Source organism: Podarcis erhardii, assembly GCF_964252035.2.
Source record: "Podarcis erhardii genome assembly, chromosome: 2".
Classification (NCBI taxonomy): domain Eukaryota; kingdom Metazoa; phylum Chordata; class Lepidosauria; order Squamata; family Lacertidae; genus Podarcis; species Podarcis erhardii.
This window is the reverse complement of record NC_138498.1, coordinates 52937270-52963330: the sequence shown is the minus strand read 5'-3', so window position 1 is coordinate 52963330 and position 26061 is coordinate 52937270. Positions and strand designations below refer to the sequence as shown.

The 26061-nt window shown below is 44.7% G+C and overlaps 1 long non-coding RNA gene across 1 annotated transcript in view; it reads right to left on the bottom strand.

The window, feature by feature from the left end:
- Positions 1–21237, bottom strand: part of LOC309336471 — a 54936-nt gene extending 33699 nt beyond the window's left edge. The window contains exons 1-2 of the long non-coding RNA XR_014154041.1: positions 20960–21237; positions 15524–15584 (exon numbers count right to left, since the gene is read on the bottom strand). This is a non-coding gene — a long non-coding RNA (uncharacterized lncRNA). The remainder of the gene's footprint in view (positions 1–15523; positions 15585–20959) is intronic.
- Positions 21238–26061: the final 4824 nt, after the last annotated feature.

The following is a 26061-nucleotide window of genomic DNA, read 5'->3' as shown; positions in this document are numbered from 1 at the left end:
GGTTATTTGTTTTTCTAAGGGGTGGTGGAAGGACAGAGTCAAGTCAAAAAGTAATTCTTTGTGTTCATTAGCTTGCACATTGTTTCCTGTTACCAATACTAAAGGAGCAATCAAGGCATTTCACTTTGGGCCTCCTCTCCTTTCCTGCTGGTCAGCTGTTTGGGCTTCTTTTCGCACTGCTTGCCACAGCCTGCCAGGCGTCTTTTACTGGCACTGCCTTCATTTATGACACCCTGGAATCAATCAAAGGAACAGGCATGGGAGCAGACCCAACCATCCACCTTGTTCTCATATTCTGTCTCCAGCAGTGCCCAAGAAAGGATACCTTAAAGTGAGGTATTTGTTTCAAGTCTGATACATGCAGGAAGAATTGGGCAATCTTCACAATCATGCACCTGGCCAGTTGAGCAATGCCATACCGCAGTAATGTAGAAATTGTGCAACCATATAAGGGGAAAAAATGAGAATTAAATCTCTCTATATCGCATGAGCCACTGACGGGTTTCTGCCCTGAAGCACTGTGATTGGATAGGGCAACCCAAAATAAAATGTTTTCTTAGGAATCACCTGCTGCTTTTGGCAACTACCCCAGCTTCGTTAGGTGATTATTAGGTCTCGTTTGCCTTTAGTGCCTCTTGCCAAGCCAGTTAAAACACAGCTAGCCATAACCATCTCGCAAGCATGTCCAAACAACACCCACACTGTCTAGTGGAGTGAGGAAAAACTGCTACTACCAGAATGGCTGCTAAGGCATAGCCTCCAACATTTCTCAATGAAAATAGGGACATCCCATTCCATTATAATAATTTTACTATTTATGCCCCACACGTCTTACTAGGTTGCCCCAGCCACTCTGAGCACCTTCCAACATATATGAAAACATAATAAAATCTAAGAGATGGACATGGGCACTACAAATACCCATTTCACAGAAGAAAAAACTGATGTGCTCAGAATCACCACCCCAAACAACAGGCAAAATACCAGTATACACCCCAATACAAATAAAGGAAAGACCAAAAAAAGAAGAACACACACAAATCCCCCCCAAAAGACTACAGCCAACCCCCTCTAAACTCAACAACCCCCAAAAAGGCAAAAATAAGTTTAAAAGGCATTGTGGGCACTAAGGTGGTTATGTTGGGCACTTTGCTACCCATGGGTTTCACACTGGGGACCCCAGTCCTAAGTCAACCATGAAGCAAAACACTTGTTCAAGCCTAGAAGGAGGTGGCAAAAAAAAAATTAGTCTCTAGATTACAAGAGCAAAAATGCAGCCATTCTTTCCCTTTCAATAAAAACCTTTCGTTTTATTCTTTTTGGATCTGCTGTATACAAATCCGTTTCTAAGAAGCACTTAGCTGCTCACAGAATCCTATTTCTTCATTTTCTCATCGGGCAAACAGGTTTTTGTGCCTGTGAGGAAATAGCAATGTACCGTTCCAGATGCATGTGTTCCTTTGCAAAGACTGGGAAGGTGGGCTCAGCGTTTATGGGCAGTAGCCAGTTTTAGCCTGTTTGCTGGACATTTTTATCCTGCCTTTCCACCACTAGGGGCTTTATAGCACAGGTATCGATAGAGTGCCTGACTTACCAACACCAAACACAAATATGTTATATGCGTAAAGTGGACACAACCTGCAGAAGGATCTGGCCCCATTAAAAAGGCCACAAAAATAGGAAAAAGAATAAGTGTGTGTGCAGAACCACAGCTAACATATTGCCCCTTTCGCACAAAGATGAAAATCAGTTATAAGAAGGATTTGCTATGCTTTGTGCTCCGTTCAGACTTTTGCTCTAAGATGGCCGAAACCTGCATCCAGAAAAGTTGAATTCTGTGGTCCATATGCCTATACGATACAGCCTGCATTTGTACTGGAATTGCTTTAACATATTTTCAAGATGCTTTAATATTTGTTGTTTTCTGCCCTGGGCTGCTTTGGGAGGAAGGAGAGGATATAAATTTATATCTCACCTTTCCTCCAAGAAGCTCAAGGTTGCACACATGGCTCCCCTCCCCTCAATTTTATCCTCATAACAAATCTGTAATGTAAGTTGGGCTGACTTTTGAACCGCTACGCCACGGTGTCCCTTGAACATTTGCTTATTTCTGCCCCTGATAATAATGGGGAGCGGCAAAATAACTTTGGGGTCACAGCTACTCCACTGTATGACCACTGGAAATTCTGCTGCCTTTTTCTTGCGCTTCCACCTGGTATTGTGCACATACTTAAAATTCTAACGTCATCCTATGGGGATTATGGGGTAGTGAATACTGTGCCCAGTATCAATTTCTGTGCTTCATCGATGCAACTGAAGAATAGCTGGACCTCATTTATAGGGGTGGGCTGGGCTGGGGGGGAGCTGAATGCTGTATGTAGCCCACAGGGGAACTATCGCACCCATCCATTTGTGGTACAGAAATATGAAATGAGGAAAGATGCTCCAACAGTCTTTACCCTGCTTTGCCTCACCAGAACTGAAGTACAGTGGTACCTCGGGTTACATACGCTTCAGGTTACAGATGCTTCAGGTTACAGACGCTTCAGGTTACAGACTCCGCTAACCCAGAAATAGTGCTTCAGGTTAAGAACTTTGCTTCAGGATGAGAACAGAAATCATGTTCCAGCGGCACGGCAGCAGCAGGAGGCCCCATTAGCTAAAGTGGTGCTTCAGGTTAAGAACAGTTTCAGGTTAAGCACGGACCTCCGGAACGAATTAAGTACTTAACCCGAGGTACCACTGTACAAACGCTGCCCTATGGGCAGATGGCACTGGGGAGAGCCATGTTACGGTGTTAGTACCAACACACCGTAAGGAATCAGGGCAGACAAACTCTCTTGCTCACAGCTTGGTTGTGCTGCCAGACATTTTCAGTTGTATAACTCTGGACACAAAAAGAGAGAGAGCGAATGAATGGTGCGAAAGGAAAAATAGCTCTTTCATGGGTCCACAACCAAGTGCAAAACCCCTTGGCTCAGTTTCTCATCCTTCCTATGCCCTTTTGGGCCCTCTGCAGAAAGCAGTCTGTGTGCCCAAGAGGTGATGAAATCCCACATGGCACACAGAGAATTTGGAGGATTGCAAAACAGGATGTCTCCTGGAGGAAGCACGGTCCCGATGAGGAAGAGGCTCAAGTACAGTTCATCTCCCAGTGATGTAAGGGCTTGATTATGCATCTCATTGAAAAGCCTGGCTTCGGGTGTTCAGTTCGAGTAGAACTAATGGGCAACACCTGCTGCGATGAAAACAATTTCCGCCCCTCAAGTCCAACAGAAGTGTTTATCTTTTGAATTAGAAAATGTTCCACTGGATGTCTGAACAAGACTCCAGGGACACGAACATATGCCCAGAACTGACGTTTCCACGCATTAGATAGCTTATAAAAACGAGAACTGAGAGGGGTGGGGGGAATCTGGAATGGTCAAACAGATCCTCCGGTAAAAAGCCATTAAATACAGATTATAGCGATGTCCCACTAAAGCTCTCACTTCCCGTTCCTTATTGCCTATGGCTCATCTTCTTGGTCTTCCACCTTGTGAAGGAAGTCATTGTATGCCTTACTGGGCTGAGATTCCTAAAAACAAAAGAATGTAAGCCTCTGGGTCCCTGTTATCCTCTCCCCACACAGGCAAGAAAGCACTTACGATGACACCAGCTGAAACCTCGTCTGAGGAAAAAGGAAGAGCCTGAGGATGGTTGGAGCTTTCAATTTTACTCCCTAATATGTTTTGTCAAAAGATGAAATTGAGCTGTTGAACAAGCAGGCCATTTTCCTGTGCAAGCAGCAAAATGGAACGTGTTCCATATTCCAGATAAATTAATATTGCAATGTCACATAAAAATAGGGATTGCCATACTCAGCAGAATGAGCAGGAGACCCCACAACTGCAGCTGTAAGAGACAGCACATTGCGATGCTAGGCCGGTTAATCTCTCGCTCACCTCAGTTTACCTCACGGGATTAGAGCATCGGACTAGGACATGGGAGACAAGGGTTCAAATCCCCACTCAGCCGTGAACCTTACTGTGTGGCTGTAGGCCAGTCACTGTCTCTCAACCTATCCTACCTTACAGGGTTGTGGCAAGAGGAGATCCATGTACATCACCCTAAGCTCCTTGAGGGAAAGGTTGGATATAAATGCCACAATGAATACATGGATGATTAATGAGGAAACTAGCTTTCCGTTATAGTATAGTCAAGAGTGACTAACCATAGGCATATGCCTAGGGTGTGTTTTAATTGACATGAACAACTACCAAAGCTAATATAAAGAGTTAACTATTGATTTCTGCTGAGAGGTATACTTGGAGCTTTGCTAGGGGCACTCTCTGGTGACTCAAATATTTATTCTGGGTGTGGTAAAGTGAACACTCTGTGACTACACCACCTCATTTTCATATGGGACAATGTGAATCTGAAACACTCCCTTCTTGAAAATGTTCTCATAAAATAAAAATAAAAACTGCTGCTATTTTCTTTTGTTATAACTTTGAAGATATACATTTGGAACCTAACATAGGTCTAAAATCTCAGTCTATTTGAGTGTGGACTTTTCCACCTCAAGAATGAGCATGTGAATAGGTCCGTAAAATATATTTAAACCAATCAGTGCATTGTTCTTCCTTGCGAAATTCGTGCTTCTGTCTACTCAAGGATTTGGCAGTACTCCAAGGTACACAGATACTCTCCATTTTCTCCCTGAAAAATGCTTTCTAAGAATCCACAGTTCACCTGATTTATTCTTCCAGTGATGGCTCAGATATTTTAGCAATGAAATCATTTTTTCTCCAACGGTTGCAAAACTGATGCTTTTGTAACAGGGACTGGGAACATGTCCCTAAAGGCACTGGTGGAGGAAGGGGGCGCGGTGTGCCCCGGGTGTCATCCCTGAGGGGGGTGACACCACTGTCCCGCCCCGCTGGGATGCTTGCCGCTGCACCCCCGTGGGACGCTCGCCCCACCCCAGGGTGCACAGCATGTGCTCCGCTCCGGGTGCCGGAGCAGCTAGTTCCGCCTCTGCCTAAAGGTGTTGTTTGACCACAACTTCCACCATCCCTGACCATCGGCCATGCTGGCTGGGGCTGACGGGAGGTGGATGCCAACAAGTCTTAGGTTCCCCCTCCTTGCTTTATAAAAATGTGATTTTCAGCATTAGCTGCATTGTCTGTTATCTGTAAAGAAACAAAAAATCCAGTTCACTTAACTTTCGAGCTACTAGAGAACAAGCCTCCCTTGCTAAAATTTGTTCATTCGCCTCCTGCTGTAAAGGCACTGGACTGTTATTTCAGGCTGGACTCTTATAATTCTCTTCTTTCTTATGTGCCTATTTTTCATTCTCTCTCTCCCCTCCAGTCTCAATTCTGTGGCTCATTTCACTTTTTTCTCATTCTACCCACATTGCTTTCTAATACTCCCTTCGTTAGCTTCCATTTCTTTACTGAATTGAATAATAAAGTCACTGCTCCACTCTTTGGCATCCTCTTTTCTAAGTATTCTTTTTTTCTTTATTTGACCTCTCATCATCTTCACTCTTGTTCTTGTCTTAGCTTGCCCTTTGGATTACTCCTCCTGTTTCAGGTCTTTTCTCTTATTGGCAGCCCTTGCCCATTTTTGTGGCACTCACCATCTCTGAAAACTCACTTTTCTTCCTTCTTGCAGTGGTTAAAAACATGCATCTTCTTCTGGACTCTCCATCTCCTTCCTTTCCTTATGGTCTAGTCTTTTTTAGAAAGAGTTTCTCCTTCTTAACATAGATAATTTACAGTGCCTAGCTTTTGAGGTGCATTCGTCACTATTAGCATCATTGCAAATTCTTAAACCACATCAAAACTGGAAATTAACTAACTCCACTGATAGTAGCTCACAACAATCAGTTCACATTATTATTATTATTATTATTATTATTATTATTATTATTATTAATATACCACATTTGCTTCAAGGAGCTAAAGGTGGTATACATGGTTCTTATCCTGACAAGAGCTCTGTGAGGTACATGAAGCTGAAAGACAGCGAGTGCCCTTCATGACAAGAGTGGGGATTTTAACTGTGGTCTCCCAGGTCCTTGTCTGATGCTCTAGCCACAACACCACAGAACCACCAGCATATTAGTCTGGGTTCATACCAATTCTCTGCCTGCCTGCAGCTGGGTTGTTTCCTAAGTGGACTTTCCAGAGAGGGTCTTTGGAAAGGCAGCCGTGCTGACTAAAGGGCGGCCCTCAAGGTTCATTTCAAAGACTTGCAACGACAACAACAGAAAGCATTAAAGCATTTGTTGCCGGGAGAATTCCTGATCCGTATTCCTGGGGGGCTAATCATCACGTATCGTCTAAAATAAAACGCAATGGGGAGGCAGGCGTCCTCCCCGCACCCCGATGCACATCATCGTAGGCTCTGGAAATGGGTTAACTCTGCCCGCCTTATTTATCGCGGAGTTTGGGGTGGGGAGATGAATACTCCTTGCGCGGCCGATGAGCTATTATTGTCTGGCATTTGGCTAGCGTCGCCTGCCTTTGACTGCGATAGAGTCCCTCCCTGCAACCTTATTAAGCGAACGGCTACAGACACAGCGGCGAGCTGTGCGCATGGTCTTAAAAGAATCTGATGGTGGCCAAGTGAGTTCGACTTCCCCCAAGAAAAGTCTCTCTCTCTCGGCCGCTCGCGGAGAAGCGCGCAGGCAAAGCCTCCTCCCGCTGGGCCGCGCCTCCTCCGCAGCGCACGTGGCCGGTCCGGTCCGGCGCAGGACTCGCCCGTTCCCCAGCTCAGCCTCGGATGCTGCCCGAAGCGGCGTTGCGGCACTAAAGCGCGGGGAGGAGGCGGGGGAGGCGGGTGGGCGGAGAAGAGGCATCGTGCGGCCGGGCAGCGGCACGTCTCCGCCTCGCGATTGGCTAGAAGCGAGGGGTGTGTCGGCACAGGGGGCGGGGCCAGCAAAGAGAAAGGGGAAATGGGGAGGGAGGGAAGCCCCAGAGCGGGGCGCGCACGTGCTTGCGCCATTGTACGAGGTGCCTTTGACAGGCAAGAGAGAGGGAGAGAGACCCCGCCGGTTCCTGGCCCCCTTCCGCCTTGGCAGGCGCACGTGCGGTACGTGCTCTGCCAAGCCGGTCGGCTCCCATTTGCGCCTGGTAGGGGGGAAGGGATGGCTGGGTTGCAGACAGTCTCCTTTTACAGGGGAGGAGCTGCTGCCCCCCCCCCTCTCTACACTACACTACACACACACACACACGTACGTCGCTCTGTTGGGTGAACGAATGGCCTCCTTAAAAGAGGGGCGGGGCTGCAGTGTATGTCTGTGATGAAGGGTCTTACGATGAAAGGGGTGGGGGTTGGGAGCAACAGACGCCGCTGGGTGTGCAACTGCTGAAGCCTCAACGGCAAAGATTGCGGCATTTAAGGGGCGGGTTTTCTCCCCCAGGAACGGCTTTTTCTGCACATTAAAAGTCAAGACTACCAACCTCCAGATTCGGTACTGAAAATCACTACTAGCACTGATTCGCAGTCCACCAATAAGTATGCACTGAAAACGTGGAAAGGCGCAGTCTGCAACCTTCAAAGAGGCAGTAAATGTGTTAAAATCTGTACTGCGTGAAGGGAGCGTGAGCATCTGCCCTCCAATGCACAACATGATTCCCCATCCCCTACCCCACAATGTATATCATTTAGCCAGAGAGGGATCGTTATCCACCTTTCTGATGCGAGTACAAAGGTGTGGTGAAAACGTTAAAAAGAATGAATTGATCCCGGAAGTGAGCAAGTTATGTCTGTGTCAGTGTCAGCGTCTGTTAAGATGCTGTGCTGCTTCCTCCCTGCCTCCGCATCTGTCTTTTACAATTGTTCATTGTAAAGGGGAAAGAGTCCCTATTTGGGAGGTTCTTTTAATCTGCAGGGTAAAAAGATTAGATGGCTAATCAAATGAGGCAGAAGCATCTCAATTGAGAGGGGCTTATGTTCCAACAGCTATAAATAATAAACTCTACTGAAAACTGGTTGGCAATCATCAAAAAGTATACTAATACAAACACTGCATGCAAGAAATCAGCAAATGCAAACTAGCAGCACTGCAAAACCTTATTGCTTTTCATTCCAGGTGCTTCCCTGCTGGTTAAAATTACCCTGGTCCAGGTGCTGGATACAGTCAATAAATTTTTGAGACCCTCCTCCCAAGAATAAGAATAATTTCAAGAGATTGTTACTCTTTAGCATATTCACTGCTAACACAGATGCATACATCATGCCAGTTTCAAAGTTGTTTTAATGTTTGAATTGTAAAAGGTAAAGGTAAAGGGACCCCTGACTCTAGGGTTGCGGCGCTCATCTCATTTTATTGGCCAAGGGATCCGGCATACAGCCGGCATACAGCTTCCGGGTCCTGTGGCCAGCATGACTAAGCTGCTTCTGGCGAACCAGAGCAGCGCACGGAAACGCCATTTACCTTCCCGCTGGAGCAGTACCTATTTATCTACTTGCACTTTGACGTGCTTTCAAACTGCTAGGTTGGCAGGAGCAGGGACCAAGCAACGGGAGCTCACCCCGTCGCGGGGATTCAAACTGCCTACCTTCTGATCAGCAAGTCCTAGGCTCTGTGGTTTAACCCATAGCACCACCCGCGTCCCATGTTTGAATTGTACCTGCCTACAAAAGCCAGAAAGAGAACCTGGAGATGGTTAGGAAATCTTTGCAGCCAGCCACACACTGAAACACTGGTGATTGCAGACTGAGAACTGTGGTACTGGCTGCACTGGTCAAAGTGGGCAGGGGTGTGACAGATGCTCAATATTTATTAATTAGCATATTCCCCACCCCCTGCTTATCCTCAGTGATTTATGTGCACCTGCGAAAGGTGATCCTTACTTTTTTCTCCTCTCCTTTTTTCCAACATGGATGGATGTACACTCCAGGGAAGGAAATGGGTGAGAAAACATGGTCTGAAAATAGGAAGGGGGAAAGGTAGTTTATAGAATGAGTCTGGTATGGTGCACTTGTGTGGTTCCTCGCTGTGTGTGCATCACAAGGAATTTCCAGCAGGTGCCGCCATGACACATAACCGCATTCTACACAGCACTCTCTAGAGCAGGAGTTGTCAACCCGGTCCCTACTACCCACTAGTGGGCGTTTCAGGATTCTAGGTGGGCGGTAGGGGGTTCTAGGGCACAAGCGGAATCCTCCTTCCATCGAGCACTGGTGGGCAGTAAGGAAAAAATTCACATCAAGAAAAATGCATTAGTGGGTGGTAGGTATAAAAAGGTTGGCTACCCCTGCTCTAGAGGACCACAGCTCAGGGGTACAGCCCATGCTTTGCAGGTTTCCAGGTTCAATCCCGGCATCTTCAGATAGGGCATCGAAAGACTGCTGTCTAAAACCCTGAAAAGCTACTGCTCCTCATTGTAGACAGTACTGAACTGGATGGACCAAATGGTGTGACTCAGAAGTATATGGCAGCTTCCTTTGTTCTTAACAGGAGTTCCATGTTTTCCCAATGTCAAGATGCTGAGTCTGTATGCTGAGAAAATGTGGTGGCCCTACCACAGATGCACTACCTTCAGGAACGACGTCTGGAGTAAATAAGTGATCCTTACATGTTCATTGTGCTACATTTCATCTGGAAAAAGAGATGTCACATACCAAATATTTTAACTATTGCTCTGTCTTGCTTTTCCATTGATAAACTGTTAACAACTTGTCTGCAACTGATAAATCCGTCACTACTGGGTCATATGAATTTTTAATCTTTATCTGATTTCTGTAGCAAATGAAAGGGAAAAGTGTCCTGTAGAATTCCCATACCTACCCAGGGACCCATACAACCCAAGCACCACTGATTTCACTGGAAGAAGTTAAGCATGTACAGTACATATGTTTAAAGCTCCCACTAATATTACTTACATTTAAAAGGCTGGATTGTGATGTCTATTCTTTTCTATATAAAAATAATAAATGCAGAGTCCAACCGGATATATCTGACTCTGCTGCCTCCTAAAAATTACTATTACAACTTCCATACATTTTTGCTAATTTGAGTAGAAATCATTTTAAAATACCCTGTAAATCAATACAATTTTCCAGAGGTGTTCCAAGATTTAATCTCTCTCCTAGTGAGCTAGCATTTTATCCCAGAGAATCAAGTTGTGCTCTTTCAGCTACTATTGGATCAGATAATAATATAATAATATTCCTGTAGCCCACTGCAGGAATCCATGACAGCTGTGGAAGTTAGACTCCCTCCCTCCCTCCCTAAAGAGATGTTTGGCTCAAATGGAGGGGCCAACATTCTGCTCACTGTGAATAGGGTCAAATGCATGGGCGTAGCCAGGATTTTTGTTGGGGGGGCAGGACTTTTGTTAGGGGGGGCAGAACCAGTGTGATTAGTCAGTTACGTTAAATATTTCTATTGTTTTACTTGACCTGGGGGGGAAGCTGCTCCCTGCCGCCGCCCCCATGGTCAAATGGGAACTTTGGTAGGCAAAGCAATGGAAATGCTGAGCTTATCCACTCTTACCTTCTGCCCCACTCTTTCCAGGCACAGGTCCATAATTTAAAGCTCCATGTCTGAGCATTGCCCTGAGCTTACCCTGTGAAAACCCACTCTTTAGCACTCAGTCGGAGCAAAGGTCAAGTCAGGGTTTCCACAGATAGCTGTTTGCTCAGACTGAGCTTTAAACAGAGGGATTCCATGGAGCAAAAAAAGAAAAGGTGCTCAGACACAGAGCGTTAATGCATGGACTGTGTCTGGTAACAGCGGAGGAAAGGGGAATGTGGATAAGCTTCACTGATCTGCAAACCAGGCTGCAGGCTGGATGCTTGAGAAATATCCCCCTTTGCAGCCATCCTTTTGGTATATAGTAGGAGAGATCCAAGTAAGGAAAGAAAATTCTGCATGAAGGTCACCCATCCTTTCTCCTGGGGCTTTTTCCCTTGCGCGTAATGGATGCTGCATGCTGGTGATAAAAAATGATTGGGTCCGAGTCAAAAGCGGGCATTCTGGAAAAACCAAAAGAATGTTAACGGGGCATGATCTTTTCTCTCTCTCGCTGCCACCCTCTTTTCACTTTCTATCTTTGGGCTCATCCACATTCCCATTTGTACCATGATTTCTAGGCACAGATCCCAGAGGTTTATTTTTTGTCCCACCACTTTCCCCAGGAAAACCTGCTATTTACTGCTGAATTGGAACAAATGTCAGCTGGGTTTTCTGCAGATTGATGTTTGTTCCAATTCAGCAGTAAATGGTGGGTTTTCCTGGAGAAAGCTGTGGAACAAAAGAAAAACTTCTCAGACCTGTGCCTAGAAATCATGGAAATGGAAATAGAAATCTGGGAGACCAGGGTTCGAATCCCCACTTAGCCATGAAGTTCACTGGGTGACCCTGGGCCAGTCACCATCTCTTAGCCTGACCTACCTCACAGGGTTGTTGTGAGAATGAAATGGGAAGGAGGAGAACCATCTACACCACTCTGAGCTCCTTGTATATAAATGTAATAAATAAATAAATTATGGGACAAAGGGAAGTGTAAACTTCATGAGACTTTCTGGATCTGCACTTCAAAACTTTTTAAAGTCTTAGCTTATACAATGTGGCTGAACTGTGTCTGCTTGCAGACAATAATGCAGCTTTCTTTGTTCCCTTTTTCTCCTTGTATCATTGAACACTGTATTTAAACATTCACACACATGGATATAGTGTGTGAGTTATGTATGTGTGTATGTGTGTGTGTGTGTGTGTGTGTGTGTGCACACGCACACACACACACACTTATACAAGTATGTGACTCTATTTTAAAAGCACAAGGCCAATTGAAGTTATTTTCTCATTGACAGCAAAGGCATAAAACATATTTTTACAGGAAAATAAATAATGCCATAACTGTTCTTAGTTGTTGTCAAGGCCCACTGTAATTCAAGCCTCTGGTTTCAGCTGTCACCGACCAACTGAACTCTTGGGGTTTGTTGTTTCAGTGGTACCCTCAACAGAATTATAGCTTATTTGTCAGCCCTGAAGCATGTATGATATTCAACGCCAAACCAGTTCAAATGGTCCTTCGGTTCTGCCACAACATTCCACACACTGTCCAAGGATTACCTATCTGTACGCAGAATGTGTTTTCATTGACATTAAATCCTTCCAAAAGCTAGCGGGCAAATTTCTTCCCTCGTAGTGCTCTTGTCATACCAGGATGTTAGCCGTAACCCAGCACACCTTTTCAGAAACACTCGACAAGAAGAAATTGCAGAAAATAAGTAAACAGAACTGTGCAGCAAGGGAGACCCACATTTTGATATGAACATCTAATTCCCTTGCCTGTTGAGAGAGAGTGAGCATGAAGATAAACACAAGAAGAGCTCTGCTGGATCAGGCCAAATACTTGTCAAGTCCAGCCTCCTGTTCTCTAGCCAGTTGCCTGTGGAAAGTCGGCAAGCAAGCTGCGAGTGCAACAGCGCCCTACCCACTTGTGATTCCCAGCAACTGGCGTTTGGAGGCAAACAGCACCCAAAAAGTGGAGGTAGAGCATAGCCATTGTGGCAAGTAGCCATTAATAGCTTTATCCCCCATGGATTCGCCTCATCTTTTACAGCCATTCAAGTGGGAGCAAATCCTATACTATGTACTATGTGAAGGAGGGTTTTCTTTTGTTTTCTTCCAACATGCAGCATCGGTGGATGACCCCACATTCTGTTATTATGAGAGGAGGAAAACTCCCAATCCACTTTCTTTTTCTGCTGACTTTCCTGCCTTCGCCCCTCCCTATCACCTGCCATGATTTGGAAGAATAAGTAGAGAGTTATTTTGCAAGATATTTTAATAGAAGGATTCTAAAAACATATAGAGACCCTAAGCAAATAAAAAAGGCTTTCCATTGCAGAATTTCACACCTGAAATTCTGGAGGGCTCTGGGGAGGAAGTGTTCGTACCCAGAGTTACATCTTTGTATGCTGTTTACAAGGCAACAAAGTTATTTTGGTTGACATATAAGTATTCCCCCCCCCCCCGATAATCATTGATGACTAACATATCTGCTTTGGGCTTGGTCTTGGGTGCTTATCTGGGTTGGTAAGAAAATCCAGTAGAATTACTGGAGAATGGGCCCGATAGCAGCAAACTGCAATTAGGTTTCAAAGGGAAACTTTGATGAAGGGACATAATTTTGCAGGTTCCCCGTTTTTGTGCATATAATTGTTTTTCTCTGATTCCCCAGACTCACTTAGGTCTTGGGGATCTGCCAAGCGCAAGTAGAAACGAACCAACAGCAAAAAAAAGAAGAAGTTCCAATTAAAATAAGCCAACCATTAAAATGTTACGGCCTAGAGTGCTCCTGTTCACTGTTCCTTCCATCCAGGCACTTTTCAGGGATATTCCATTCTGTTCCATTCCTTCCACAAGTTTTCCATTTCTCTCTCCCCCTTCCAACAGGCAACAAGCATACTCTATTCTCATTGAACTGGTTTCAAAGTTAGGGGTGGGAACTTAGAAGAGGTTTTTCCTGAAGATTTTTTTTTGTAATCCTGTACAAATCTTCAGGTTCTCTCCCCTCCCCCAAGCCTGCTGACATCTCCCTCCTATGTGTGGGTAATACCATTTGGGCTGCATAAATAAGCCTTAGTAGTCATAGCCTGAACAGAGATTGGAAATAGAGAGAATGATGACGGGAAAACAGCCTAACAAAGGGAATGAAGTGATTTCTGGCTAGACTGGGAAAAGCCCATGGGAATGTTGTAGAGGGAGCATTATGCAACTAGTAAAGAGAAGGACCAGATGGGGCTTAGGAGTTCTTTACCATCTATGACCTCAATAATGTTTTAACTGGCTGTTTGCTAAGGATCGGTTCCAACAACCAGCATGGCTCCTGCCTAAGTCTCACCAAAATAAAGAAGGCCGCATTAAAATAAAATAGTTTGTGCCTGATGTCAGCAGTATAATGGTTTACATTGTTAGCAGCGCAGTGCACTGAGCAAACTGCATATCTTACAGGCCGATCCTATGAGCCACTGACACACAGTATGATCCGTTCCCATATTAACACTGGAACAAGTCTTTGGACAGAAGCAGAAACTACTACAGTACTTCGTGTCAATAGTGTCAGTTTATTTGTGGAAACTATGCTTTAATCTCTAACCACACAAAAGAAAAAGGTTTTACAAAATATATGGAAACCAATGGCAGAGGAACAGGGGTGCAGAGGAAGCGGACTGCCCCTGTCACCATTATTCCGGTAGGGTGTCATTGCGGCATGCACCCCCGGGCGCCCCGCCCCCACAGGCGGCGTGTCACACCCCCAGAACGCGCACCATACCCCTGTGGGCGGCACGCCACACCCTCGCGGGCAGCGTGCCATGCCCTAGGGATGCGCGCCACGCCCCCCGGCTCACATCATCCCCCTGGGGGGCACCAGCCATGCCCCCGCCTGCTCTCCGCCCCCCGCCACTGATGGAAACCATGTATTCAAATATATTGTTGTGAGTTTGGGAGTGGTATGTCTAAGTCCCATCTAATTCCTGGATCCAACAAGTATCCAATTGCTGGAACAGCCAGACAAGTTTCTTGATAATGGCTTTAGTGTGGCTCGTTAAAGTAACAAAGGAAGTGGCTCTGTGCCAGAGCGCAAATGGGTGGGCCCCCTTCCATCAACTGGCTGGTAGTTACAAAGACAGAGGCCAGAGTCGAGGGATGTGAGCTGGAAGCTGGAAGCAGACTGGGCAGCTGGGAGACAGCTGTGCCTGATTTCTGTTGGAATCCAAGGCTGTGGCTATGGGAGAAGCAAGACCGTCTTGGGGTGTTAATGCTGTGAGCCCCTCCACTAAAGGCTCAGGTTGTATATATGGTATGTGTAAATAAGCCATATATCCTAAAGACACCACAGTCTCTGCTGTTCTTCATTCTGAGGAAACCAAACTCTGAGTAAGCATCTTGAACCCCTGGAATCTTGCACTGCTCAGAGATTGGAGAGGTGTGAAACAATATTGATGCAGTGGCATATGCTATTTGCTAAACTGAGATCCCATTTCAGTGAGCAAAATTACAATTATATTTTGTGGGAGGCTTTGTGGGCAGGTGGTAAGGAATATACATAGAATAGCAACCAGAACTACAGTACAGTACAATTCAGTTTAGATGAATGGCCTTAGATAAGCAGAAATGGCATCATTCCGGTTCAAACAACCTGGAAAATATCTAGATAATCATACATTTGAATTTGCTGCGATGCTATTTGAATGCAAGCAGTTGCACAGATGTACAGGTAGATAGCTAGAATTTCTATTTTAAAACGGTCAGACAGTAAGACTCTCTTGTGTTAGCGAGTTCTATAACGTTAAATATAATTATGACACCCTGCGTGGAAATAGATAACCACTAACAAAATGGCATCTGCTTAAATACATATAGTATTGTGGATAGAACTGTATGGAGAGGCAATTAGCTGTAGCTTCTTGCTATACAATAAACTAAGCAGTGCCACACTCTGCAACTACTTGGAAACCCAGAAATGGGAAATGGGTGGGGAGATTAATGGAATATCAGAACAGATCTTACCATGAATTGTTCAGCAATAGTGCAAGCTCAGCTTCCTCCCAATTTCCTCTGTGCTTTGCAACTGAAATGACAGACATGCATAACAGCAATTTGACACTGAGCCATCAGTCTTGTCCTCCCCACATGCTTCAAGCATTCTGTCCAGCTCTGATATTTTTTTAAGCACTACACTACACCAACATTTAAGCACATCATTCTGCATTTTAGTAATGGGCTGCATATAATTCAGTCATAATTTAAAAACCTCTGCATCTACTAAAAAAAGATAATCTTTTTTTTTAAAAAAAAAGACAACCTTGAGTATCAGGTGTCATGTTAGAAAAAGCATTCTCTCTCATCCAGGGGGAATGTCTTTTCTAAGCCAATGCCGACTGTAACACATGTAGTCACTATTTACAGTGGTACCTTGGTTTAAGAACAGCCCTGTTTATGAACTACAGAATGAACTTAATTCATTCTGGAGGTCCGTTCTTAACCTGAAACTGTTCTTAACCTGAAGCACCACTTTAGCTAATGGGGCCTCCCACTGCCGCCACACCGCCAAAACAATTTCTGTTCTCATCCTGAAGCAAAGTTCTTAACCCGAGGTATTATTTCTGGGTTAGTGGAATCTGTAACCTGAAGCGTCTGTGACCTGAAGTGTCTGTAACCCGAGGTAACACTGTATTCGGTTTACGAACTCCACAAAACCAGAAGTAGTGTCCTGGTTTGTGAAGTTTACCTCAGTCCAAGACCGGAAGCCGAACGATGGAAAGGCACCAGCGGCAGGAGGCCTCATTAGGGAAAGCGTGCCTCAGTTTAAGAACAATTTCGGTTTGAGAACGGACTTCTAGAACGGATTAAGTTCATAAACCGAGGTACCACTGTATATAAAAGGAAGCAATTTCTTTCAATTCATTGTTTCTCATATCCAAACCATCGAGATTTAATCAAGCAATGAACAAGTTCATTATTTAAAACTCATGTAACTAGTAAACAAGTATTCATTTTATTTTTTTAAGTGTAAAACTGCTCCAGGAATTGGGAGGGGGAGATCATCACAAGAGCCTCATGCACAGCCGGCTTCTGCTTCGGAGCTTGACCTTGGAGAGAAAATATATGCTTGGACTGAATAAAACTGGGGTCCTCACTGCTCTAAAAATGCCACATTTGTCTTCATCCTTGATTTCTCATGTGACAGATTCTATAGGCCTCTCCAGATGGGTACGGCTGCCATGCAGCAGATGTTTCCATGGCTATCATCTTCATATGGTCAGCAGTCATCTGTTTCCCTACTCCGTTGTTCCAAGGTGAATTTTTGTTTCTCAGCATATGCCAGACTCAACAGCTCATAATTTGCTAAAATGGTACCTTACATAATAGGATTCCCATGAGCAACTTCTTCTTCTTTTTTGTCTATTGTGGATCTATTAGGGGTCTGTTTATGGTGTTGTCTTCCAGATGTTGTTGGACTCCAACTCCCATCAGATCCAGACAATATGGTCAATGGCCTGTGGTGATGGAAAGTGTAGTCTAGCAACATCTGTGGGACCACAGGTTCCACACCACTGATCAATTCATGCAAATACATTCTCCCCATGTCGTTACATCTAAGTCACCCTTCTCCAACCTGGTGCCCTTCAGATATTGTTAGACCACAACTCCTATCATGCCAGACCATTGGCCATGCTGGTTGGGCCTGATGGGAGCTGAGAGTTCAACAAAACCTGGAGGGCACTAACGTTGGGGAAGGCAGATCTAATTGCTATAGCCTGACCTCTAAAGGGCCAGCCTTTGTTGTCACTAAAAACTGGGACAAAAGTCTGCTGAATCTCCACATTGCTTCTGCATAGTTATGAATAATGAAATTGTTGGAAATGTCTTCATTTGGGCAGCCACATTTTGAAGACTCTTTTATGATAGACTATCCCCAGTTAGCAAAGAAAGCTGCAATTTTCCCCCAGCTAGGACAGCAGTTAGTGAAATCATGCCTGTTTATCATTATCTGTCTCATATTAGCTGTAATCGCATCACAGTTTTGTTTATATATACAAGTAATGCAAACCATGCATAGCCTAACTTTGACTCAAAAGATTAAAGTAGATACATAATTCTGGCAAATTGCTTGGAATTATGGTTTAACAGCATCTGGTTCAGATATTCTGCAGTAAATTGCTGGAACCAGTGCTGCCTGTGTCCGTACTTTTTCCCCTCCTCTCCTTTTATTTGAACCAAAAACACGTGTCTTCCATCCATTTTCCATGTAATCAGTTGTATAAAACTCACAAGCCTTTGAGAGAAGTAGGTGAAATCAAGATGCTATGGTGGAGCACCTTTAAAGCCTTCACAAAAACTAGGGTGTTCACAGCTAAGATTATCAAGAGATGGCTAATGATGCAGCAACTGGCATCATTTGGAAGACAACAAAATGTCATCTGCATCTATCCCCCATCATCCTACACAACTTTGGAAGCTGTCAACTACAAAGTTGGATCGCTGGCCTGCCTTGCTCAGATCAGCTCTGCACTGAGAGGTAGCACATCTCTGGCAATTTAGAAAGGGGTCTTTTCCAGCCCTGCCTGCAGAAGGCAGTGATTCAACCTCTGCATTCAAAATAGATGTTTTGCCACTGACCTGTGGCCCTTCCCTGCAAATGTGCCAACATCAGAGGTCAAGTATTATTTATTCATTTAATACCCACCAGAGGTGCCAACTTCCACCTCAGATTGAGGGGCCCTGGTGTGTGGTGCACATGTGTGATGTCATGTGCACAACACATGATGCGCATGCGTCATTACATCATTGGGAGGAGGCTGAGGGCAGAGCCCGAAGCAGTGAGGCTCAAAGGGCCAGCGGCTCCTCCTTCCTTGTACTCAGGAGGAGCCAGCCACTGAAGCTGTGCCATGCTCAGCTCCACGCTCAGCCTCCCCTGCCCCCTCAACATTGAGGGGGCTCAGTCCCCTCCCAACAGATATTGAGGGGGGTGAAAACACCTTGGTCCCATAGAGTTGGCATGCCTGCTATAACCCGCTCTGCATTCCAGGGTGGGTTATAGCATTAAAACAATATATTAAAAACAATTTAATATAGCTTACAACTGTAAAAATAAGGGGGCTCCTAAAAACATTCACTTCAAGTGTCAAAAGCCAGAACAACAAGATGCATCTTCCAAAAGCTGTATAATGAAGGTGAGAGGCACACCACTGTAAGGATGGAGTTCCATAGCTTAGGAGCCACCACAGAGAATGCCCTCTCCTGTGCCGCTACGCATCAAGCCTCTGAATGCAGAGGAACTACCAGGAGGGCTCCCTATGCCCAACTCAGCAAAAAGGTATAAATACTGTAACTGCAGAAAGTTCAAGCATGTGAACAAACTCAAGGCAAGGTATGGCATGTGCTATGGAGAGAGGCAGAAAACCCCCCAGCATAATAACTAGTCAGTTTGACCAGGAAAGTAGGAAAAGTAGTCCCAAAAAAGAAAAGCCAACTCTTGCCAAAGGAGAAAGCTCTGACACAGCTAGAATGGCTTCAAAATATTACAGAGATGGGGGGGGGGGAGGTAACTCCTTATGGTTTCTAGGCAAAGCCAAAACTCACAGATCATGCGCTGCCCCAGCAATATGCAGGATCTATACCTGCAGAAATTATGCATCATCGCAGGGTAGATGCGCAAGTTCCCACTTTAGACAATACACAGGAAGCGTACGAAGAGGAAGTGCTTCCTCCCATCTGCTTTCTGGGTAAGATCTAAAGTTTCCCTCACAAGTTCCCAGTTGACCAGCCTGGCAATAGCCTACTTCTCCTTCCTTTTCCAAGAGCAGCTGAGCAGTTGGCACAAGTCATAGCAGGAAACAGCTGGGGATAGTTGTGTGTGTGTGTGTGTGTGTGTGTGTGTGTGGTAAAAGAAGTAGCAGCAGCGCAATTCCATTGGAGCAGAGACGACAAAGCTGGAGGTAAATATATTTAAATTAGATACATGGATATTCAGGTCTTTGCACAGGGGCTACTTCTCTTTGACTTGCAGTTTTTGCGTTCACAGAGTGATGGTACCTGTGTGGAATTGATGGACACGAGATATGCTCCATTGCTACATGCAAAAAGCAAACCCTTTGTTGAGTTGACATCTTAGTGGAGCCACAGGATGAGAAAATTAGTCATCTGCCACAGAATCAGTACTTCCACAAGGTAAAGCCATAACAAGATCTCATCCTGTCAAAGTGACCAATGAGGGTTTAGGACCAATATTCTGTGTTTTCATTGCTTAGATCAGCAGCCCATCAGAATCTTCAAATCCAGGATATGATTCATCTGCAAAACACACTAGGGGCGTCTCTAGATGATCTATTTATTGAGCATTCCTCCTGATTTATTTGCGCAAAGCTAATGTGGTGGCAAGACTATGTGCGGTCTTTAATGAGTATTTGTTCTCATTTGTTTGTGGGGCGGTTATATGACAAGGAGCATTCATTCTTAAGTTTCTTTCTGGGTGTTTACATGTCTTCCTGATAATCACACTTTTCAACACATGTCTCCATCACTTTCAAAACTGTGAAAAGTCTATTTAAAAAAAAGTAGATGTCTTGCACTAGGGCAACTAGCAAAAGTTTTGAACTTTTATCTGTTTTCTGCCTTTAATGGCAAAGAGTTTGCAACTTCAACAACCTAAGCAGAAAATGGGCTAACTCATAACTATTACGCAGGCTATTGTCTAAGGTATAAAGGGGGTATCCTGTAAACACAGGTGATGGTTGCTTTGCTGTTGTCCTACAGGACTGCTGTTTTAAAAATGGTGCAATTTGAGCATTTTGTTCTGCCCATACCTCTCTTTGTATCAAGCGCAGTAGTCACATGCCCAGTTCATGTCCCACATAAAAAGCAAATGATTACATGAGTAAATACCAGTTTTTAAAATATCACAGTGCGGCTGTTCTAAATATAAAAAGTTAGGCAGGATTTCTGACACCTATAAATCTTTCAAACAGTTCATATTTTATCAACCAAATAGGCCTTTCTTATAAAATCAGAAAATAACTCCTCACCAAGACGATTTTTCAAATACTTGACCTTTTCATAAAACAACCAGAGGGGAAAAAAGGTGTTTGAGCCATTTAAAATATCATTCCTACTGCTATTTCTTCCATAGCATTAGTTTTATTTTCTTCATTTTATAGTCACCTAAAAATAAAGTTTTCCTCCCATTTATTGTAATGGTTTTGAATTTCAAATACTTAAAAAAAAAAATTAGGTCAAAGAGGGTTGCTGATTCAGTTTTTGTCCACCTGATTCAGTTTGTTGAAGTAACACACATTACCATCTAAAGACAAGCACCCTCCTCCCATTTTAATGGTCTAAAATTAACTGAGAGCACCACTGCTTGTATCATCCCCAGGGAGCCATTTATTCTACAAAGCTTCAAAGGGGAGTTTTGGAAATCTGCTATGCCTCACAGGTACTTACTGTCCTTCTTTTCCAAGTAGTGTCAAAATGTTCACAGTTCTATATGCATATTCCTGAAGATCTGCCCAAAATGACCCAGATTTAAACTATAAGGAGCTGAAATTCTGTAGGAGACCAATTTCACATAAGAAGAGCCCTGCTAGATCAGACCAAAGGCTTATTTATGCCCTTAATATAATTGTAGGCCTCCTTTCCTCCAAGGAGCTCAAGGCAACATACAAGAACCCTATGAGGTAGGTTAGGCTGAGAGATTGTGACAGGCCTAAGTTTGCCTGGTAAATTTTAGATCCTAGTCCAACGCTCTAACCAATATGCTACACTGGATCCAGCATCCCACAGTGGCCAATCGGATACCTCCAGGAAACTCAGAGGCAGATCAAAGGAGCAGTAGGCCTTGGCTTCTGTTGCTCCCCAGTGACTGGTATTCAGAAGCATAGTACCTGTGATCCTAGGTGAAATCTAGACGCATATAAAAAACGCTGCAAAAATGATTTTTAAAAAAAGTTTTGAAAAAGATATTGCATTTGCCATAACTCACTATTGCCATCTAGTGTTGCATTTGTATAATGCACTTTACAACACACTTAAAACGTTTTATTTGAGGCTGTATAGCTGAGTCCCTAGTAGTATGCAGCCATCATGACTGCAAACCATTGGTAGGTTTGTTCTCCATGAATTTGTCAAAGCTTCTTTAAAGTGATCTAAACTGGTGGCTGCCATCACATTTTGCAGTTTTTGTTGTGAAAGCTGTGGAAAAAGTAAACTATGGGGAAATCAGCATCTATAGCTGGGTTAGAATTCAGAAGTACTTGAGGCCTATCACAAGAGATGGAAGTTAAAGGGCCGGATTCAACAAACCCAGTGGGCTAGCAGAAGCTAGTGCAGTGGGGCTCCCCCCCCCCCGCGCGCGCCCGTTTTCCTTATGTACTCCTGTGCCTTCCCCCAAATCTGCTCTGGGGAGGGTAATGAGAACCCCGCAAAACGGGGCATGGGTAGGGTTGTCATATGTCTGGAATTTCCTGGACATACCTGGAATAGTGCAGTTGGAAGAAGTGTCTGGGAGGAAACCAGGAAAATCCAGATCATATTGCAAGTCATGCCGGCAGTATCATCTTTGCCGATTCCCCTTAAAAAAATAGCTGAAAAACAGCAATTTTTTTCCTCAGTAACTTTGCCTAAAAAAGCTCAACAACTACTCTTGGGGTGGGTCAGAACAGCGGTGCTGAATTCCTCCCAAAGAATTCTCTGAGGAATCAGAGCCCATGATGTGGTAGATTCACCACAGGAAGGCCCTAAGAACATATGAAGAGTCCAGCATCCTGTTCTCTCAGTGGCCAGCCAGATGCCTGTGGGAAGCATGCCAGCAAGCCATAGCATTCTTCTCACTTGAGATTCCCAGGTATTCATGAGTATACTGCCTCCAATACTGGAAGCAGATGGACAGCCTTATCCTCCGTGGAGTTTTCTAATCCCCTTCTGAAGCTACCCGAGGGGGTGTCTAAACCTGCAAAGCTTAAAAGAGAAAGCATTCCTACTTCCCTTTTAAAACAGGACTTACTCATGCTAAATTCATTTCTGGAGCTGACTGCCTTGGTTGCCATGGTGAATGCTGAGGAATGGACAGGGGAGGATGACCTTGCTGATTCTCCTGGATCTCTTTGTGCTGTTTTCGTGGTGCCTCTAGGCCTTCCTGAAAAGTATGTTCCCAAAGGTGGTGCTGGGGAATTTCCGTTCTACTCAGTGGCCTTTGGCTTGCAGGATGCTACAGGAGTCCGTCACCAGCATGTCCCCTGCTCTCTTTAACATCTCCATGAATCTGCTGGGGAAGGAAGGGTTTCTGGAGCTTGGAAGCACAGTGGCATCAATATGCAGGTGACGCCCAGTCATGCTCACAAAGATCAGAAGACCCAGCCTTGCATAAAATGGTAATAATGCTGCGGTTATTTTTTTAATACTTCCTGATAGCTCTAGCAATGCTATCAGCAGAGGTCAGACTGCCGCTTTTTCGGGTCATTTGTTTGGTTTGACCCACTCAAGCACAACTGCTAAATCCATTTCCTTGCCAGAGAAACACTCTTGACAAGCAATCACAGGCAGTCTGAAGTGAGACGGAAGAGGCGTCAGACACGCACCCTTCTAAATTAGACTTCGTCAACCTGCTGCCCTCCAGATGTTTCAGGTGGCGACACCTATCAGCCTCAGCCAGCATACCAGTGATGTGAGCTGCAGTCCCAAAACATCTGGAGGGCGGCAGGTTAGTGAAGGCTGCTCTAAATGGTATCCCTCACTAACCTCCAGGCTTGTGCATTTATGCATTAGTTCCGCGCACAATAATTCCTCAAGTAGCAATTAAACCTGGCTCCCTCCTGCTTCTTTCCAACAGCTCTGAACACTGGGAAACTAACCCAGATCCCCTAAAAGGCAAAAGACAGTCCAGACAAAAGGAAGGGGGCATAAAGTATGCTTTGGCTTTGATATCTGAACTATCTGGTCCCTACGGCTGGAACATCTACACTGGTGTCCAAGCACAAAAGCACCCTGGGGAACACAAACTAGCTAGAACATCATGCTCTACTGTGGAATATTTTCAGCACTTGTTTAGCACCAGACATGTAAAGTCTCTGAGACTAAAGGCATTTTGGGGGCTAAATACATCACTAAAAGCAGGTCAGAAGTGTGAGTCTGGAGTACTCTGATGGGTGCAAAGCATGTCTCCACCACAGATTTTCATGCTTCCCTTCTACTTTAGGCTGTATTCATTGGTTCACATATCTAGAAATACTTGCCTATTGCTTCCAGTGCCTCCAGAATAAGAAGTGCATCATGTCCTGGCCCCTGGAGAATTCTGTGGGAAGAGATTCTGAGCAGTTTTGGGCTCTCTTGAGATCCAATTCAAACATGCAAAAATAGCACATGGAGGAAGATATCCCTCCGGAAAGGCACTGCTTTAGAATGCAAAGGGGATTGTGTGTTTTAATGCACCAGTTATGTAAAACAAAAAATTCACTACATGTAGACAGGGAAAAACGCTAAACTTAAATTATTCTCTCTGCCATGTTAGCTTTCCACAAGCAGAGATGTTTGGTGGTGTTGTTTTTTTAACAGGGCTGGACCTTTAGAGGCCCTAAGCACTTGAAAGATTTGGGTGCCCCTATATATATATATATATATATATATACAATAATAAACTGTAAAATATAATTTTATTTTTCAAAAGGAAACAAAATCTACAGTAAGATGAAAAATAATGTTTATTTTCGTATACTTCCACTTTATTTATACTTGAAAATAATTCCCCTACTTTTTGTAATGCAAAGTCTTTAATCAAATCCTGAAAACTAACCTTACGTAACACATCTGCTTCTATGCTTAGTAGAGATACAGCATCCAGCCTGCCTTGTTGCATAGTTGTTCTCTTGGGATTTTAATATACTTCAGCTCAGAAAAGTAACGCTCAGCTAAGCAATTTCTGACCATGAATGTTAAGAATCTGGCAATGGAAAATTTCAGTGGTGCCCCCCTTCCCTTGATGCCCTAAGCACATGCTTATTTTGCTTAATGGTTCAGCCAACCCTGGGGTTTTTTAACATGGGGAAACCTGCAGCCTGTAGTGATTCAATCGTACGGGGATACCATCAATATGCTTGTTCTGCACATTTAAAATAGCCCAAAATCATCCACAGCTTCTTGACAGAAACTGTCAGTCAAGGCCTGTTTTACTAACAGAAAGCAAAGGAAGGTGGAATCTACTGTTCACTGGTCTAGACTAATACTATTTCTAATTTATTAAATGACAAAAAATGCAACCTGTACTTCACATTGTATGCACAGTAGTCCCAAATGACAAAGAAGCACCATGGGCTTCCCTAGCTCTAACCAGGTCTGCTACAGAGTGAGAATTTTGATTTTGTATGTTTTGTCCACTTTTTGCTTTCAGTGGCAGGAATCTGCCATAGCAGGCATTTCTGCTTGGCCCCCAGAACAATCTCCCCTCTCCTCCCTTGTGTGCTGTTGCGGCGCTCTTCCTGAGACACACACCTGAGCCATTTTGATGACAGAGATGGGGGGAGCCCTGTTGTGATAGCTGCTCTTCCTCCAGTGGGACCACTCAGTTGAATTTGGCCCTATAAGTTGTATCCTGAGCCTAGCGCTGGTCACTAAAAAATGCATCGCAGCACTTCTCCCGTCATTTCTGAAACCTTGCAGCCCTTCCAGAATCCTCAGGAGTGCTCAAAACTGCAACTGCAGTTGTAAAAGTGCCCTCAGCTGCTTCTCCCTCACTGTAGCAGCTCTTGCTTTGCCCCTTGCCTAACCTTCCCTGATGAGGGGCAAGGGAAGCTGGTGCCATTGGCACTCAACACCTCATGGTACCTGGAGTACCCTGAAGTACGAGAATATAGGTGGGTATATGTATGGGGGACGCAGGTGGTGCTGTGGGTTAAACCACAGAGCCTAGGGCTTGCCAATCAGAAGGTCGGCGGTTCGAATCCCCATGACAGGGTGAGCTCCTGTTCCTCGGTCCCTGCTCCTGCCAACCTAGCAGTTTGAAAGCACGTCAAAGTGCAAGTAGATAAATAGGTACCACTCCGGCGGGAAGATAAACGGCATTTCCGTGCGCTGCTCTGGTTCGCCAGAAGTGGCTTAGTCATGCCGGCTCCCTCAGCTAATAAAGCAAGATGAGCGCCACAACCCCAGAGTTGTCCGCAACTGGACCTAATGGTCAGGGGTCCCTTTACCTTTATGTATGTACATGTCTTCACCCTAAAGGAAAGCAATGCCCAGCCTGGTGATGACAAAATAAATGATGTAAGGAGGGAGCTGCTGCCCAATATAAGAAAGGAGGTGATAAGGGAACACCTAACTACTTTAAATGAATTCAGATCTCCAGGGCCTGATGAGGTGCACCCAAGGGTAAGAGTACCAAAGGAACTTGCAGGTGTGATCTCAGAGCCTAATCTTTGAGAATTCTTGGAGAAGGGAGGTCCCTAGAGACTGCAGGTGAGCAAATGTTGTCCCCATCTTCCAAAAGGGGGGGTGGAGAAGAACTAGGTAACGACTAATACCAGGAAAGGTCCTAGAACAGGTAATTCAATAGTGGGTCT